Raw genomic sequence first — 17,501 nt, 5'->3', positions numbered from 1 at the left:
CTTAACCAGAGACATCCCCGTTTACCTACCATATACACTTTGCCTAAAATACATAAAGATCTCCAGAAACCACCTGGACGTCCAATCGTGTCAGGATGTGGCTCCATCTTGGAACCTTTATGCAAATATGTGGATGTTTTTCTAAAACCACTGGCGGAAAACACGGAAGCTTACTTAAGGGACACGATGCAGACGATCAACCTGGTTGATCAATTAGCCTTTGATCCCAACGTCCAGCTATTGGTGACCTGTGACATTGTGTCCCTTTACACTAGTATTCCACAGATACCTGCTTTGGCTGTGATTAGTGAAGTTCTGGACACACGACCAACCCCGATGAGAGTTCCAACTGAGTTTATAATCTCACTCTTGACGATTGCTATGAATAAGAATTTCTTTGTTTTCCAAGGAGAATACTACGTCCAAACTAAGGGCGTAGCCATGGGAGCAGCCTTTGCTCCAGATTTAGCAATACTCTATATGGATCACTTTGAACGGTCGTTCATCTTCAATAACAATCCATTCTCTAACAAGATTGATTTGTGGAGACGTTACATCGACGATATTCTCATGATTTGGAATGGGGATGCGGCTGATCTGGCGAACTTTCATGAGTGGCTTAATCATTGCAATGATAACATTCAGTTCACCATACACTCCGATGCAAATGAGCTTGCTTTCCTGGATATCAAGATTTACAGTGAGGACAATAAACTCCACACAACACTGTATCGCAAACCTGCCGAACGAAATTCCCTACTAAGATACAACAGCCATCATCCGCGTGGCTTAAGGGATAATCTACCTTTTGGTCAGTTCTTGAGGATCCGCAGAAACTGTACCAAAAAGGATGACTATTTCAAAGAATCTGAAGATCTCAGTAACCGATTAACCGCTAGGGGTTACCCAAGGAGGTTGATCAAGAAAGCACGCAAGAGGGCTTGGTACAACCCGAGAGAAACTCTCTTAACACCCAAGGTCAGACAAGACTCGTCTTTGCAGAGAATGATTTGTGTAACTACATTTTCAACACGAAGCAACGCAATCAAGAAAGTGATTAATCAACACTGGAAATTGGTAGCTGATGACATCGACCAACACACTCCACCTATGCATTCTTTCAAGAAAGCCAGAAGTGTGAAGGACTATGTAGTTCAGTCTTTCCTTGAAACAACTACAGCGCCAACCATCCAAGAACTTTGGAGCCTACCACCAGTGATGGGGCATTTTAAGTGTGGTCATTGTAAGGCCTGTGAAACTACTGTTACTACAAAAATGTTCTGCTACAAAGAACATTCGATCACTTTGAGCTCGTTTACCAATTGTAACTCTACTCATGTAATCTATGGCATCAGTTGTCCATGTGGACTCCTCTACATTGGACAGACACAACAGAAAGTCAAGTCCCGCATTCTGCAACACCACAGCCGTATCCGGTGTAATGTAGTGGGTGCACCCCTTGTTGAACACTGTGTCATAAAGAATCACAAGCCTGATGATCTTAAATGGTTGGTGTTAGAAAAGGTAAAAGTGGGCCCCAGAGGCGGCAATCTCTCAGCTATTCTAAATGTAAGAGAATCCAAATGGATGACTAAATTGGACACTGTAATCAATGGATTAAACGAACTCGATGGTAGCTATGCCCAGTTAGCAGTCCTTAGAATTTAACCTCTTGGGTTTTCTTACGGATTTGTAACCTTTTCCTGTATCGCTTCCTAACCCCCCTTTTTTAATCATTGGTTGTCATCTAATACTAATGAGTACTTAGTTCATTTACTTTCTGTACGAACTATTGTCCTATGTGATATGACTATATGTAAAACTTTACTTGACATTTGTCAATGTTTGACTGTTATATATACACTGCCTATGGATAACTTATATTGTTTTCTGCCTTAACGAGTGTATATATACATTTAGTTCATCTTTGTTGGAACCATACTAGGTTATTTTTTACCTTTTAGAGTAACATGCCAACCACAGAACTGTGTCCACCGCTCCCGGTTATTCTTCCAACCAAAGTCTTTTTTCCATTACGTTAAGTCACCGGCATCTAGCGCCAGCACATTAACGGAGATCACGTGATGATCTCGCGTCTTAAGTAAACCTACGATCACTCGGCTCGCTTCCCCTTTCATCCTTCACACGGGACCGGAGAAGCAGGGTAAGAGCATCGTTGTAGCTTCCCTTTAACTGTTTGATGCATTGCTTTGTACAGTTTGTCCGTTTAATTTCCTGACAACTGTACTGTTTTCCTTTAGTTGCTGTGTCGCCCTTAGACTTAAGCCGCTTTCTTTTACTTTTGATTAATTCATTGATCAACACGGTCCTATGTCCTACTATCCTCAGTGACCGGCCCCGTTTGGGTATTCTTTAACAAACTCAAGAACCCTCGGGGTCACATTTTTCAGATCACGATACCTTTATGATTCTGTTGGCAACGCGCGTATTAAGGGCACGTTCCTTTCTCACTAGCTCCACGGAGCAAAACCCTGGTGCGTTCATTCATGCTTTGTGATTTATGCAGGTCCTGTCTGACGTCTGGTTGTTTAATCCTCTCCCTCCCTCCCTTCCTTTTATAGATTAATTCCTTGGTGGTGAATCAGTGGTGACTAGTCCCCATTTGCCTTGTTCATAATGAATTGGATTTCTTTCCGGGAGTGCCGAATAATAGGAGCCTCCTGATGTAACTCGACAGAAAAGTTTTTCTGCGACTTAGTAAGTTATGCACTCAATCGTGGAGCGTATTTGTTTGGTAATTTATCTCCACTTTATCCACTAACTTACTTATTCGTTTTTAGGTGGATACCTCCTTTCCCGCTTCTGTTATTACCCTCGAGGAGCTTGCTACCCTCCACCTTTGACGATCCTTTGACGTCTTAGAGTCCTGTCTTCTGACAGATAGGGTAACCTTCCTTTAAAACTATGCAATTAGTTTCTTTCCCGTTTTTATAGATCCATTAGCCTTACGCTCGTTTAATTTTGTTTTTTAGGTGCCCACACTCAACCCCCCCCTTCCACTTGCACCCCAGTCCTGATGAAGACCCCATCCCGTAAGGTCGCAATGAGTACCTACATGCCTTAAGGGGTCGAAACGTCGACACAACATCTTTGCCAATATTATCACCAGTTCAGGATGTACTGTGATTTTCTTCATATATATGGCTTCTCTAAGAATTGTAGATATCTGAATCATGATTTGATCAGAATGTAAATACGGCAGAGAGTTAATTTTGCCGATTAAATTGATTGTGTTCTTAAATGTATCTAATTTTTGTATTCACTTCCTTCCAAATCCTACACTTTATCACTCACCTCCTGACTCCTCCTCCTCTTTTCTGGGCACTGTTATAATACTCAAATATTGTCTGTACTATGGAGCTCAGTAATAACAAATTATTAGTGTTCAATGTGATTAAATAGGCATTTTAACCCCTTTAAAAAGGTTTCTTGGTACATTGTTTTTCTAAATGTTTTGTATTGAATGATTCTGTATGCTGGGACCACTGTTCTCATACAGGATTATGCATCAGGCATATCATGCAGTTTTTCACCACTCTTTCCGCACACTTAGTAATTCCATCATTCTTCCATACTGGAGCTAACATTTTACAGATCCCTTTCGAACTGATGTGCGCCGCTCCATGCGCCATCGTGACTACTGCGAGCACATATGCATCAGGTAACATCCAACGCTGCTGTTCAGACAAATCAACCCAACATCCACTTGAATCCCTTTTACCCGTTTTCTCCTTCCATTCATTCTTCTCATTTTCAGTTGCTTCATTCTGGATTGCCTTCACACTTTCAATCGTATTCTCACGCATTCCTGATTCAGCAATCCATCTTGCAGACGTTGCAACGTACATTCGGCTCGTCATGTTCCTGGCCGTCTCTTTGGCGACCTCATCAGCGAACGCATTCCCACGGCCAACATCATCCGTAATCTTTCGATGTGCACTGCACTTCACAATCGCAACTTCATTCGGTAGGGTCAGAGATTCCAATAGATCGCTGACTAACTGTCCATGTTGGATCTTAGTCCCATGGGACGTGAGAAAACCTCTTTCTTTCCACAGACGTCCAAAACTATGTGCTACGCCGAAGGCGTATTGGCTATCAGTAAACACATTCACTCTCTTTCCCTCAGCTAAAACACACGCTCTTGTTAATGCAATTAATTCTGCAGCCTGAGCAGAATTCTGACTCACTCTTGCGGTCTCCACAATCGTACTCAAAGTCGTAACTGCATACGCGGCCGTCACATCACCATTCTGTAGTTTAAAGCATGACCCATCGACGTACAAAGTGCCATCTGGATCTAGTAACGGAGTATCTTTTAAGTCAATCCTACCTTTTGTCTCTTCCTCAGTTCTAAAACAACAATCATGAGGCTCTGAATCACTCGACTCTTGGGTAGTCGGCAACAGCGTTGCTGGATTCAATATGTTGCATCGCTTGATCTGAATGTGACTTGCCAAAAGCGTCAGCTCATAGCCTGATACACTAGCACTGGTGAGGTGCTGAGTTTTTGTTCGATTCATGAGTGTATCCACAGCATGTGGAACCATGACTACTAACATGTTGTTCATGACTAGTCCAGCAGACTGTCGAATAGACACTGCAGCTGCTGCTGTAGCTCTCAAACAACTTGGCAATGCTCTAGCTACCGGGTCTAATGTGGATGAGAAATATGCACAAGGCCGCTGTTTGTCACCAAATTGTTGTGTTAATACACTCAACGCACAACCTTCTCTTTCATGGACATATAAAGTAAACGGCTTACTGTAGTCAGGAGTACCCAACACAGGAGCTGAACACAGCGCATCACGTAAGTCGGAGAAGCTCTGTTGACATTCATCAGACCATGGCAAAGGGCTCGGAACACCTTTTCCAGTCAGGGCTACCAATGGTTTTGCCATGAGAGAAAAATGTGGGATCCATTGCCTACAGTATGACGTAATACCCAAAAACGCACGTACTTCTCTCTGTGTGCTGGGTACAGTCATCTGCGAAATTGCTTTGATTCTCTCTGGGGTCAACCTTCTTCCCTCCTTTGACAAAAGATGACCTAAGTAGGTCACTTCTTGGCAACAATATTGCAGTTTAGAAGGTGATACCTTGTGATGTAAGTCTGACAAATGACGTAATAAAGAAATTGTAGCTATTTTGCAAGTTCCCTTGTCATCAGCAGCCAGTAAAAGATCATCTACATATTGGATCAGAGCAACACCAGGAGGAAGTACAAAAGCATCTAATTGACTCTTCAATGCTTGGCTGTAAATTGAAGGGCTCTCACAATAACCTTGTGGAGCGCGTTTGAATCTGAAACTGCGACCTCCTAAGGAGAAACCAAAAATGTCTCTACTTTCCTCGGCTATCGGAATGCTGAAGAAGGCATTCTTCAAGTCGATCACTGTAAACCATGAGGCTGAGGCAGGAATCAACGTCAATAATGCAGTGATATCTGGTACCACAGGAAACTGCGGAATCACTATTTTGTTAACCTCTCTGTTATGTTATGTTATGTTATGTTATTTATTCTTTTGTATAGCGCAACGGTTACTCAAAAAGAGTGTCCCGGCGCTTTTAGGTAAGGGGAACAGATTTCAGAATAACACAACACAGCTAAAAGAGGTTAAAAGATAAACAAAAAGAAAGCAAAACTACTGGCAGACCTATTGGGAAAACAGCCAGGTTTTGAGACCTCTTCTAAAATCAAGGAGAGTAGACGCCCCCGCAAAGGGAGCGGTAGTGCATTCCACATCTGTGGGGCCAACAGACTGAAAGAGCGGCCCCCAAGGCGAGCCCTCTTCACACGCGGAACAGCCGCCAAAAGTAGAGATTCTGACCTCAACGAGCGAGTCGGATGGTAAAAGGTCAGTCTCTTTTGGAGATGTTTAGCTCCCACAGCATGAAGCGCTTTGTAGGCCAAGGTCAGAGCCTTAAAGGCAATCCGTTTGCGGATGGGTAGCCAGTGTAACGTCACCAACAACCCAGAGGCGCTGGCCCGTCTACTTAGGCCAAAGATGGCCCTGGCCGCCGCGTTCTGTGCAACTTGAAGCCTTTGTAGCAAATACTCTGGCAGGCCCAGGTAAAGAATGTTGGCATAATCCAACCTGGAGCCTATCAGAGCCTGCACCGTCAGCCTCCTGTGCTCCTCGGACAAGAGAGGCAAGAACCTCCGCAGCATTTTTAACAGGCCGAAGCAAGTGCCGGTTACCCCCAAGATCTGGGCTTTCATCGTCAGCCCCTTGTCCATCTTAACCCCCAAGTTTTTAGCCATGGGAGAAGAGCCGGACGGAGGGAACATGTCGATGGGCCACCAGGCCTGCCAGCTAGGCTCCGTATCGCACCCGAAGAAGAGTACCTCCGATTTGTCGGAATTGCACTTGAGGCTGTTCAGTTGGAACCATGCGAACACAGCCCCAAGGCAATTCTGGATACTCTCCCCGTCAAAGTCAGCCCCTCTCTCGCAAGAGAAGAGAAGCTGGGTGTCGTCGGCATACGACACGATCCGGGCACCAAATGACTCCGCCACCGCCGCCAAAGGGGTCATAAAGATGTTGAAAAGGGTCGGGCTCAATATAGAGCCCTGAGGGACCCCGACTCCCAGAGGCGGCATTACGGCGGTGTCAGATGATGTCCAGATCGTTTGAGGTCAATCACAAATCACAGATCTCTGAGGTCAATCACAAATCTGTAGATTGGAGGTTTAGACGGGTCAGTGCGTTTTAAAATCGGCAGAACAGGACTATTGCAGACATTTCCTCTAGTTTCCTCTATCACATCTTTCTGTATTAAGTCTTTCACAATCAGCAAGAGTGCACGTTCACCTTCATTCGAAATCCGATACTGTGGGATTCGTGGGAATCTAACATTCGCTTTCAGACTTACCACATAAGGGGGGATTTCCAAGAGGCCTACATCGTTAGGACCAGTTGCCCAAAGAGTATCAGGGAGAGAACGCAGCTCCGGTGGGAGCTTATCCATCGACATATACATTGGAGAGATGACTCTTTTGCCTAATGTGAGCTGTACTCCTGAAGGAGAACAGTACAGTGTCGCATGCAGGCGTTTCAACAGATCTAAACCAAGCAGATTCTCATTACAACCGGTTGTTAGGATAAGGGGTGCTTCTAGTTCGCATGGCCCAACAGAAATTGACAAAGGACTAGAAACAGGATTGTGAACAGGGGCGCCTGAGAAACCTACTGAAGTGTTTGTTAAGCCAGACAAAGGTGCGCCAGGGAGTTTCGCATGCATAATTGAACTTTTTGCCGCACCAGTATCCAACAGAAACGGTTCGACCACGCCTGATGTAACTACTGCGACATAAGGTCCACTCTGATCAACTGGAACTGATACTACTCCCTCTCTTTGCCTGTGGCTGTCCTAGTACTCGCTTCTCTGAATCTCTTCATTATGATCATAGTAATCTTCAACATGATACTGTGGAGATCTACCTAGTTGCGCAGGTTGTACATTTCGCTGATAGAAATAATTTGATGGGCGATCGGCCTGTGGTGTCATTGTACCACGTCCTCTACCTCTAGGAGCTTGCATAAACCCAACATTACCTCTCTGAGCTGGGACACCACTAGTCTGTGCGTGCAGTACCGGACACTCATTCTTATAATGACCCTCCTTTTTACAATAGGCACACTGATTCCATGCTAACTGTTGTCGGGAAAAACCATAATTAAATCTTTGGGACGTCCCTTGCTGGAATTGTGGCTGTTGCTGAAACTGGGGTCGCTGCTGTGAATCTGACTGATTCGGGCGAGGCGGATACGCTTGTTGCAATAGTACTTTAGTCTTCAAATCTTTTGTCTTCTTTTCTGACTTTTCCTTCTCTTCTTTCTCTCTATTCTCGTAATACTGAGCAGTTGCAAGTATCTGTGCTGTCGTCGACACTGCCCATGCACTTTCAGAATCCTTTAACTTGTTACTAAGCTCGGGTAGTAAGTTAAACACGAACTTGTCGACAAACAGCCTCTGACCTCCCTCAGTACTCATATCTTGCCCACTGTGGTCTACAAAGGTCTCTTCAAATCTAGTGAAGAAGTCAGAGACGCTCTCATCCTTCTTCTGCTTGCATGCCGATAGTTTATCCCAATTAACTCGTAACGCTGGCATCAGCGTTTTCATCAGATTAATTATTCTGCCAGGTAAGGCAGCAATCAGAGGTTCAGGTTTAGCACCGCCAACTTGTTGCGCATCTGCTGCTACAATAGCTGGCCAATCACCTCCTAGGGCGACTGGATGGTTCTCTTGCCGAATCTTGGCCCATATAGGCTGTGGCACTACATTGCCAAATAGCATTTCAATGTCTGCCAAATTCATGACACACGCTTGAACTGTCTGTGTTAACTCTTCATAATAACCAGCAGGGTTTTTACGCGGGTCCGGCAGCGCTTGTTTTACTGCTAATACTTCGGCCCGCTTCCAAGGGATGTGTATCCATACTCTCTGGAAATGTGCCGGAGCAGCTGCAATACCATTAGCCCCATCAGCTTGAACTGCATCACGCCATATCGGTGGAACTTCCCTCATCGGATATTGACCTCGTCTTTTCCTAGTAATCGGTGAACCATCAGGGTCCCTTGGCGCTCGAAGAGGGAAATCATCCCTATAAGCTAAAATCAGTTCTATCGCTTCCCTTACTTCTGCACCTATCACCATTCCTGCGGCAAATTTCTGCTGAACATTTATCAGATCAGAGGGGACGGAATCTAAGTCATCATCTTCCCATTCCTCCCGCACAGGAGAACACATCACGTCAAAAACATAACGTTGAGTTGGTTCGTTCCATTGCATAAAGGTATCTAACACTCTTCGTGCATCATACTTCGCAGCTTTCGACATCCACCTAAGAGCTGTTGAATCTAACATTTCTCGTTCCTGGGGACCAGGAAGCTGGCTACGTCTCTGTATAGAGTCAGAAACGGGGGTCCCAATTAAAGACCTGTAGAGAGGAGTTAAGATATTAGTTACAGAGTCGGTTATTTTCTGACGAACGGAAAGCGGAGTCAGAATGTCCACAGGGTTCGGGGACTGGGCAGCTGGAGCAGATGAAATAGTAAGGGTGGGAGTAGCAGGTAAAGCAGTTTGCGAAACGACAGGCAAAGGTGGAACAGGCGACCCAGGAAGAGGGGGTGCCGAAGGAACATTAACCACGGGAAGGACAGGAGCTGGAATCAAAGGAAGTTGAGCAACTATTCCAGGCTGACCAGCAGCTGGCTGTACAACAGGTAGTAACTGTGGTGCTGTAATACCCTGTGCATACGGTGGAGGTGAATTCAACAGGTAAGACAACAGAGGATCCTTTTCATGGTCCTCTATCGGCTTAGTAGGACAAGATGGCAATACAGGGTAACATTTATCAATTGCCAAATTATATTTTCTATTCGCCATCTCCATTGCTTTCTCAGTCTCGTTGACATGCAGCTGCCTAGCAGACTCCATTAAAGTCAACCCTTTCTCTTTCTGTTCTTTCTTCATCTTCCTAATTTCTCTCTGTTTGGCTTCTTTACGCCATACGCGAAAAGAATCAAACATTGCCGGCCGGGCTTTCTTTTTAAACAACTTCATTTCTAGATTGTCTAGAATTTCAACTTCAAAGCTACCATGCGGTGGCCAACTAAGGACACCATCTTTTCTGGTATAACGGACCCATACTTCATTATACGCAATAGGACCTACACCGTGTTTACAATAGAGCTCATATGTAGGAGTTCCAATCGGAGGAACCGAACACGAATCCTCCAACCGGGAATCCCCGTTGCAACGTAACCAGGACAGGAAACAATTACTACTGTTAGTCATGACAAACAAAGACAAATTCCAACCAAAAATGCGCAGGGAACTTAGGCCTACCAAAATGAACCAATACCAAAACAAAGATTATCTAAACAAGAGCAACCAATGATAATCTACGAATTAAACCAGAGCAACAAAGAACAACCAAACTGAGCGTAACCCACTTAATACTTAACTGAAATGTGGAAGACGTCACCAAGGAGAACCCGTCTACGTCTCGCCGTACTAAGGTCTGCACCTCGTGTCCAAGACAGGGCGACAGTCAGGGCAGTGGTCCTCTGTAGCCGTCTGGGAACGGGAACCCTCGTGGAAGAGATCGTCGGGCCACTTTTACGACATGCAGGGATCGATGAAGCGGGGTACCCCCCTCTGGAATCTTCACACGAAACTCCTCGAACTTTTCAGGCTTTGGACCGGTACCGGATGACGTCGCCCCACGTTGGGCGCCAATTTGAGGTTCTGGACTTTTAAGAGTCCAGAGGTGTCAGGGAAACAACACCCGAAGACCCCTGAGTTCCTTCCTGTCTCGGTGCACAAATAAACAGAGACGCGGGTTTCTCGATGGTGGCGTCAGAGACCAAGATTTATTCACTGCAGGGACACAGAAGTCATAGGAACCACACAGAGGTAGAATCTACGAGACTGTTCAAATTGCATTAAGTGGGTTGTTCCTTAAATACACGAAAAATGTCTTTAGGCAACATTACACGAATATTTCTCATGCCCAACCCGGTATCCCAAACAAACAGTAAATAGACATCAAACAATAACTAGTCGTAGGTTTTCGGTCTTCGATCAGGTCCCCTTGTCAGTTTTCCATTCTTTGCCCGATCCTCCCCATCATAAAAATCGTAACCTCCCCATTGTAAAAGCCCAGAAGGAGAGGAGCAGAGCCAGGTGCAAAGGATTGAAAAGTAGGATAAGAGGTGTTTATGGATCATAAACGGGCATGGCTACCGTCTTCGGCCTTTCAGTCAGGACAATGGACACGAGAACCAGTATAGCAGGACTGGCCTTAGGCAAGGGAGGCAGCTTGATTCTGCCTAGTCATGCAGCGTCAACCTTTCTCGGGGCTCGAGCTTATGTATCCTTAACAAGGTGATTCTGCCAGGGTCATCGCCCGTTCATTGACTATGTGAGGGCAAGAAACAAAATGGATGCCGTAACTAAAATGGATGCCATGACTTTAACAACAGAATGCCCTATTTCTCAGTGAATTCATGCTAGTTGCGCAGCGAAAACACTGTCATGCATATAATGGATCATTTACGGTTCATTGGTACCAAAATCGTGTCAGTACTACGATACCAAATACACGGGTTCAGATCGCTACAGAACCTCACCCCTTTTGTACCGCTTTGTTCGCCATAAGTTGGCAGGGTATGCTCAGACGTTAGTCCCTTGCTCACTTTGCCACTGGATTCAAGCTAGCTTGGCTGAAGACGGCTGAAATGCCAGAAACCGGTCCTAGGAAGCTTGTTTCTGGTCCAGGGAAGGCATGGCTTGGAAGGTCAGGCTGGACTGTTCCCATGAGGCACAGGGTCAGACTGATTTGCATATGGCCATGTCTGAACTGGGGTGGCAGAGTGGGCTAAAGAACGGTGATGGATCAAACCCAGATCTGTTGATTGGGTGTGGGTGTTTGATTGGTTCTGATGCTCCGTCTATCACCACCCCCTTTTGTACCGCTTTGTTCGCCATAAGTTGGCAGGGTATGCTCAGACGTGAGTCCCTTGCTCACTTTGCCACTGGATTCAAGCTAGCCTGGCTGAAGACGGCTGAAATGCCAGAAACCGGTCCTAGGAAGCTTGTTTCCGGTCCAGGGAAGGCATGGCTTGGCAGTTCAGGCTGGACTGTTCCCATGAGGCACAGGGTCAGACTGATTTGCATATGGCCATGTCTGAACTGGGGTGGCAGAGTGGGCTAAAGAACGGTGATGGATCAAACCCAGATCTGTTGACTGGGTGTGAGTGTTTGATTGGTTCTGATGCTCCGTCTATCACCACCCCCTTTTGTACCGCTTTGTTCGCCATAAGTTGGCAGGGTATGCTCAGACGTGAGTCCCTTGCTCACTTTGCCACTGGATTCAAGCTAGCCTGGCTGAAGACGGCTGAAATGCCAGAAACCGGTCCTAGGAAGCTTGTTTCCGGTCCAGGGAAGGCATGGCTTGGCAGTTCAGGCTGGACTGATCCCATGAGGCACAGGGTCAGACTGATTTGCATATGGCCATGTCTGAACTGGGGTGGCAGAGTGGGCTAAAGAACGGTGATGGATCAAACCCAGATCTGTTGACTGGGTGTGAGTGTTTGATTGGTTCTGATGCTCCGTCCATCACCACCCCCTTTTGTACCACTTTGTTCGCCATAAGTTGGCAGGGTATGCTCAGACGTGAGTCCCTTGCTCACTTTGCCACTGGATTCAAGCTATCCTGGCTGAAGAGGACTGAAATGCCAGAAACCGGTCCTAGGAAGCTTGTTTCCGGTCCAGGGAAGGCATGGCTTGGCAGTTCGGGCTGGACTGTTCCCATGAGGCACAAGGTCAGACTGATTTGCATATGGCCATGTCTGAACTGGGGTGGCAGAGTGGGCTAAAGAACGGTGATGGATCAAACCCAGATCTGTTGACTGGGTGTGAGTGTTTGATTGGTTCTGATGCTCCGTCCATCACCACCCCCTTTTGTACCACTTTGTTCGCCATAAGTTGGCAGGGTATGCTCAGACGTGAGTCCCTTGCTCACTTTGCCACTGGATTCAAGCTAGCCTGGCTGAAGACGGCTGAAATGCCAGAAACCGGTCCTAGGAAGCTTGTTTCCTGTCCAGGGAAGGCATGGCTTGGCAGTTCGGGCTGGGCTGTTCCCATGAGGCACAGGGTCAGACTGATTTGCATATGGCTATGTCTGAACTGGGGTGGCAGAGTGGGCTAAAGAACGGTGATGGATCAAACCCAGATCTGTTGACTGGGTGTGAGTGTTTGATTGGTTCTGATGCTCCGTCCATCACCATCCCCTTTTGTACCGATAGAAAGGGGATACCATACTTGGCTAGAAAATTGGTTGAAATGTACAGAACAAGATGGCAATTTGGGATTTCCGGCAAATGGTACTTTTAATACTAAGATTTTAGAAAATTTGAGGAGACAAATGAACAATTTGAGTCCAAATCCAAGACGTATGCAGTACAAAGCTCTTGAAGAGTGGGATTACGAAGCATATAAGAGAGAAAGGGACAGACAACAGAATAGATACAAAAATACAGTGAGTAGGTATTCCAAAGCAAAATGGGATGCTCTGAAAAAATTATGGAGGAGAGATACTGTTGAAGGAACTAGGTTGTTTTCAGTTAGAGAGATTGAATCGACTGAAGGAGGAAAAATAAAGAGAAAAAGAAAAATACTGAATCACAAGAAAAGGATAATAAAATCAGTATATATGAGTTTGATGAAGATTTCCTGAATGAATTATTGATATTAAATAGACCTCCGCCATAACAAGAAAACAGATCAATATAGGTACAAGCACAAGTGTTTCTAGTGTTTTACCAAATGCTCCTTTAATTCAGATTGAGGAACAAATAAATAGATCACCTGAAGTTGTAAGCGAGATTCAAAATGTAAATAGAGAAGAAATCGATAATGAACCCAGATGTTGTGTCAGTTCCAGTGACAATCGGTCCAATAGTTCTAGTGTCTAATGATGGGCAAAGACTTACTTGAATACATGCCTTAACTGTTCTAGAGAGAAATAGTGAATATCATCATTCAGACTATAGAGACATAATAGGAAAAAATGAGAATAGCAGTACGAATTTGAGTGTAGCTACAGGACAAGAGGAACAATTGACTGATGTTTTAGAAAGGAATGATACACCAAAACAAACTATACATTTTGACCCTAAGAGATTAATGCAAGTTGAAAGAAGAATGTATTCACAGACACCTAATAGGTTGTGAAGTGAAATGGGTGAAAATATACCGAGATCTTTAGGTCAATCTCCAGAGGAATTAGGTAATTGGATTGGAGAAATAGCTCCTGGTTGCAGTGATCAGAATAAAGATGCATACATAGATGTGAACACATTGAAAGGAGCTTTGTAAGAAATGATTGCAGGTACAATTAGTCCGGAGAGACTGAGTGAATATCAGGAAGGTGAGTTGTTATTCTTGTGTAAACAATATTACAAGAAAAGCAAGAAGCTTGTATGAGACTTTTGCTGAAGCTGCACAGATGTATGGAGTTGATATTGAGAAGTCTAAAGCTTTACAAAAGACATACAGGTTGGATTTCACAGACAAAGATTTGAAGAATCTGAATGTATCAGGGAGACAATTACAGATTAAAGAATTGATTTCCACTTTGAGACGTTGGGGAGAGTTAGTTAGATGGAATGGAAGATAAGCCTGGGCAAAGCACTACGCTACACTCGCGTAGTTTTGCGAAGTTCGCGCTACTTCGCACTACGCGAACGGCACGTAGCACAGTGCGAACGCGTGTAGCGTAGTGTTGCGCAGTGCTGCGGTCATTTGTTGATTGCTCGCGGTCCTCGACGTCAAGTTGGCGACCGCGAGCAAGCAAAATGACATCCCGGCGAGACTTTTTCCTTGTTCGCGATCAGCAACTTCAAGTTGGCGATCGCGAGCATGGAAAATAAACCTCCCGGCGAGATTCCCAACGCAAGGAGGTCAGGTTTCTCATTGCGAGTGGTCGCGTATGCTCGCGATGAGAAACTACCAGTTCGCGTTGAGAAAGCTGAAGCTCGAGTAAAAATCTACTCGAGCAGCAGAAAACTACAGCTCGCACTGTGCAAGATGCCATTTTCAATGATTGCACAGTGCCGGTTGCTTGTCCGCACTGTGCAATCATTGAAAACGACATCTGGCACAGTGCGAACAAGGTACTACGCAGTTCGCGAAGTGCTACGCGTAGCTCGCGTAGTGCGAACTTCACTTTGCGTAGCTTTGCGAAGTGCTACTTCGCGAACTACGCCCAGGCCTAATGGAAGATGGGCAAAAACAAACGATGAAGTGAGTGTGTCAGCAAAAGCTGCTTTGCCGTTGTACCCTGTAAGAGAAGCAGAAAAAGAATCAGTACCAGAGGATGCAGTTACAACATACCCAATGAGAGAGGTACCAGGTGGTGATTTTGTGCATGTTCCGTGGTCAAGACAGGACATATTTAGGGGTGGGCGGAATTTGCGGAATTAACCTTCGCAAATTATCGCGAGAATGTTTAAAATTATCGCAAACAAGCAGAAATATCGCGAAGATGCGGAAGTTTTTTTCCGGCATGTTCGCGAGATTTTCTGCATGGTTGCGGGTCGCCAACTTACCCATGTGGTTGCTTGCGGGCGCGGCCATCTTGTTTTGAGTTGTTCTCGCGGTGCATGATCGCGAGAAGAAAGACGTGATCGCGCGACGCATGACGTCACTGCGGGCGCGAACTGTCGCGAGACAGCGCAAATGGCTAAAAACAATACAACATCTCATGGAGAACGCGACCGGATCAAGAAAACTTGTCGGCGAACGCAGGGATTCAGGTAAGGCGATCGCGCGCGCGCGAGAATGTATCATTTTACAGCGCGAGCAAGAAACAAATTATCGCCAAGCTGCGGAAACCGGAATTTTTGACATTTTCGCGCTCTCCGCGGAACGCAAAAATGTCAAATTATCGCAATTTCCGCGAACGGAACGAAATTTTTGCCCAGGCCTAGACATATTGTCATTTACGAATGGTTTCCCTAGGTTGAGAGAAAAACCTGTTGAATGGTATAGACAAGTAGAATGATTTGTGAAAGTTTCAAATGTTTTGTGGGTTGATTTGGAAGGTCTTTTTGATATTGTGGTCACAGCAGATTGAGTGTAAAATTGCTGTAGATTGGCCGAAAAAAGAGTATCCAAGAGATCCAAAAACAGGGGCACCTTCAGAAGAGGTTATGAAAACATATAATCAAGTCATTACGTATCTGAAACGGAAGATTTCTCCAAAAGTAACAGATTGGGTGAAAATAGACAGAGCTACTCAGGAATTGAAAAAATCAGTGCATGCATATAATGAGAGGCTTCTTCAAGCATTTTAACACTACATTGGTATAGAAAGTATCACAGAGAAAGATATGGGACACTTTGTATATAGGTTTGCGTATGGTTTGAGACCTGAAATAAGTGCTATGATTCAGCAGCATTTAATTTGTTGGCAGAGTAAATCAGTAGACGAAATACTTCGATATGCAAAATATTGTGGAGATGACATAGAAATGAAACACAAGAAATTAAAGGAGAAATTAAGGTTGGCTCAGATGAAAGCAGAAATGAAAGGGGGTTATTTGAGTGTTGATTCATCAGAGGATTTTCAGGTCAATGGCCAGACTACTACTGGAATGAGAGGTGTAGTTTCAAATGGCAATACTGTGACGCAAATGATCCTGATGGGTCAAGGAAGAGGTAGAGGTAATTTCAAAGATAAAGAGGAATTGACAAAGAAGTATTCTTGTCATGTTTGCAGTAAATGTGGACACTGGCGACGTGAGTCTGCTAAATAATACAGGACGGGGAGGAAATGGTGACCAAATGTAAATGCAGAATCAGGGTTATAAGCTACAGACAATCAGGTGCAGATCAATAGAGCTCAGATGAATCAGATGCAAAACCAGAATTCTCAAATACAGGTCTCAAATAATAGAGGACAGGGTTTTCAAATACCACAAGCTCCTATACTAAATCAGGATTTGAATGGTCAAGTATTAAAGTAAAATACGAATGTGGGTTTTCATCCCAATGGTCAAAGGAATTCGAATGGGCAGGTTGCTTCACAATATTTGATGCAGTCAGAAGAAAATGATTCAGATACATCAAAATGACGGTGCCTGATGGGGGAGGAAGAGTGCATTCTTGGCGCATCTCTAGAGATAGATCAGTCAGGTCCCTATGTGGATGGCGAGGTTGATGGTAATGCCATTACATTTCTCGTAGATACTGGTGCTAGCCGTACCACTGTGAGAACTGTGGAAATTCCAAACCTACCCCTCTCGGGAGAAAGTATCCAAGCTGTAGGAGTGTCAAATAAATTAATTAAAACGCCAGTGACAAGACCAATGAAAGTTCAAATAGGAAATTTCCAAGAAGTACTCAAATTTGTTGTGTGTGATTCAAGTCCGGTTCATTTGCTAGGTAGGGACTTCTTGTGGAAGGTGAATTGTTCCATTTATTGTACTCCAGATGGTATAGCATTCCATATAAAAGACAAGGATGTTATTTTCAAAATGTCAAGGCAAGGAACACAAGTAAATGAGTTATATCCATTGCTTTCAGTGAATGATTGGCCTGTTGAATTGAGAGGCATGGTTTTGTCTGATGTGTGGGATTTTACAGGAAAAGATATTAGATTCATTAAAGTTGCACGGATTCAAATAACAGGAAAACCAGATGCAGAATTTCCAAGAATATCACAGTATAAAATGAGTTCTGAGACTATTTCAGGAGTGACACCTGTGATTGATATGCTGATTGAACAAGGAATACTAAGATAAATCCTTGAAAGTCCATGCAATTCACCTTTAATGGGAATTCGCAAACCGAATAGGAAATATAGGAATGAATAGGACCTGGGAAAGTTGAACATATGTGTTATACCTTGCTGTCCACTTGTACCTAATCCAGATGTGATCCTATATCAAATCCCATGTGGT

The sequence above is a fragment of the Triturus cristatus genome, chromosome 4_1 (genome assembly GCF_964204655.1).
Source record: "Triturus cristatus chromosome 4_1, aTriCri1.1, whole genome shotgun sequence".
Classification (NCBI taxonomy): Eukaryota; Metazoa; Chordata; class Amphibia; order Caudata; family Salamandridae; genus Triturus; species Triturus cristatus.
Note: the sequence above shows the minus strand (reverse complement) of the source record.